Raw genomic sequence first — 3,288 nt, forward strand, 5'->3', positions numbered from 1 at the left:
ACTGGGTATTTCTCTGAAGAAACCCGAAACATTAAGTTGAAAAAACATATATAGCCCTATGTTCATTACAGCATTATTTTTTAAAATATATTTTATTGATTTTTTACAGAGAAGAAGGGAGAGGGATAGAGAGTTAGAAACATCGATGAGAGAGAAACATCGATCAGCCGCCTCCTGCACACCCTCTACTGGGGATGTGCCCGCAACCAAGGTACATGCCCTTGACCGGAATCGAACCCAGGACCCTTCAGTCCCCAGGCCGATGCTCTATTCACTGAGCCAAACCAGTCAGGGCCATTGCAGCATTATTTACAGTAGTCAAGATATGAAAGCAACCTAAGTGACCATTAATAGATGAATGGATATATAAAATGAAATGACACAGCCATTAAAAAAAATGAAATCTTGCCATCTGCAGCAACATGGATAAACCTAGAGGGTATTGTGCTAAGTGAAATAAATCAGACAGAGAAAGACAAATGCCATATGATTTCACTTATATGTGGAATCTAAAAAACAAAATAAATAAGCAGAAGAGAAACAGACTCACAGATACAGAAAAAATTTTGACATTGCCAGATGGGAGGAGAGTTGGGGATGGGTGGAAAGGTGAAGGGATTAGGAAGTTCAAATTGGTAGTTACAGAATAGTCATGGGGATGTAAAGTACAGCATAGGGAATATAGTCAATAATATAATAATTGTGTGTGGTGTCAGATAGGTAGTAGACTTATCAGGGTGATTACTTTATAAGTTATATAAATGTCTAATCACTGAGTTATACAGCTGAAACTAATATAATATTATATGTATTACAATGTGTAGTAATTTCAATACTAATTGGAAAGAATAAAAAATTATTTAAAAAATAAAAATGAATAAAAAATTGTCATTGCATATACCTTAGCCCAGTTAAGACTGCTCGATAATAATGATAATAACCAACATTTCAGAGTTCTTACTAGGTGCCAACCCCATATCAAGTGCTTCACATGTATTAACTCATTTAATCTGTTAAACAATTAGTTGGATATTATTATTATTACCACCCCTTCCCATTTTTCAGATGAGGAAACAGGCTTGGAAAGCTGAAGTTAAGGACATAAATAGCCAGGGAGAACTGATGCAGAGAGCCTCAATCAGTGGAGCCCCAATCGCTTGCTCCTGCAGCATTTTATTTCCAGAATGTCTCCTGAGTCACTAGCTTCACCACAAATCTGCACCCACCATCGCCAGGACAACAAGAAACGGAAATCAAATGATGGGCTTAATAAAGACTCCGAAAACATTATTTTGTGTTTCCAAAGCTGTACTTCTTCCAATCTCTGCCTGAGTGGGGAGGAAGAAATAGTGTTAACCTCTTCATTAGTCTATTCTCCCCGACCAGACTTATCCAGCCTCATAAACAATACATATAATTACACTGAACAATTGTGTGTTTATTTCAATGTCTAGACACAGAGCTTGCATTTGAAAACAAGAGAACAGAAATGCACCCTGCTGTTTTTTAATTCTTTGTGTCAAACTCTTTCTCAGCCTAAATGCCTCTCTTGTGATCAGAAGATACATATTCAGAGTATCAGGACTTAAAAAAAAAAAAACCTTTTGTAGAGGAATTGGTATTAACTTAGGAGTAAGACAATAATGTATTTAAACAGCTTCTAGTCTGAGTAGGAACAAGTTATTTTAAACCATAGAAGATTGAGACAATAATGAAAGGATGCTAAAACTATGAGTGAAAATTGATGAGGAATAAGTTGTTGATATAGTATCAGTCCCCACAAATTACATATTTATTGTAAAGGGGAAAATAGTCACTTGACAGTGGCAAGACCTGAAGACACCAACTTTACCAAATGATCCTAGTTAATATCACCAGTATTGGGACAAACGGACATTAGGAAAACTGACATCAGGTGCTTCCTAAAATGATGTAATGTTTAGTCTGAATCTAATCAAGAAGAAACGTCAAATAACTCAAATAAAGGACACTTGACAATATAATTGACCTATATTCTTCAAAGATGTCAAAATGCCATGGAAGACTGAAGAACTCTTTTCAGATTGAAGAAGAGTGAAGTACAATTGAGTACATTTTAGTATATTCACAGTTGTGCAACCATCGCCACTATCTGACTCCAGGATATTTTTATCTCCCTTAAAAGAAACCTCTATACCAGTGGTTCTCAACCTTCCTAATGCTGCAACTCTTTAATACAGTTCCTCATGTTGTGGTGACCCCCAATTTCACCGTTACAAATTGAACATAATTAAAGCATAGTGATTAATTACAAAAACAATATGTAATTATATATGTGTTTTCCGATGGTCTTAGGAGACCCCTGTGAAAGGGTCGTTTGACCCCCATAGTGGTCGCGACCCACAGGTTGAGAACCGCTGCTCTAAGCCGTTAGCAGTCACTCGACATTTCCGCTCCCACCAGCCCTTGGCAGCAACTAATCTACTTTCTGTATAGATGGATTTGCCTTTTCACGAGTCTCGGTATTGTCTTCTTTTTTATGGCCTAATGCAGTGATGGGGAACCTTTTGAACTGGGCGTGTCAGCATTTTGAAAAACCCTAACTTAACTCTGGTGCCGTGTCACATATAGAAATTTTTTGATATTTGCAACCATAGTAAAACAAAGGCTTATATTTTTGATATTTATTTTATATATTTAAATGCCATTTAACAAAGAAAGATCAACCAAAAAAATGAGTTTGCGTGTCACCTCTGCCAGAACAATCAAATCCACAGGAGAAGATATCTTGGTTTATTTCCATTTGCATTACTGCTATAAATAGTGTGGCCTGGACCTTCTTGGACCACTTAAGGAAAAGGATTTGTGATCCTATTGTTCTCCCTTCCTTCCGTCTTATTGATAAATGAAAGGACAAAGGTGGAAGGCATACTCCCTGTTGGCAAAGTTCTGAGACTAGACAGGCTGGACTGAGGAGGAGACACATGAGATTGGCCTTTTCCTGTGTGGAGGGGGCAATCTCAAACAAAGAAAGCTGTCATAATGAGCCTACACTCAATATACTATAATTTGTGACAGGGTGCCACCTACTGGTCAATGGTAAATTTATGTTTTCAAGTTAGAGGTGTAATACAAGCAAAGTCACAGAGGTCTCAATTGGCGTTGTCCAATACATCTGTAGTGCAAGCCACATGTGTGAGAATTGTATAGAACCAGGGACCGTGAAAGGCATTTCCAAGGCCAGTTTTGAAGCTTAGTATGATGAGGTCTTAGGACAGGTGGTAGCAATGGAAACCGGCAGAAATTGTG

This window comes from Myotis davidii, unplaced genomic scaffold, assembly GCF_000327345.1.
Source record: "Myotis davidii unplaced genomic scaffold, ASM32734v1 scaffold395, whole genome shotgun sequence".
Taxonomy (NCBI): Eukaryota; Metazoa; Chordata; class Mammalia; order Chiroptera; family Vespertilionidae; genus Myotis; species Myotis davidii.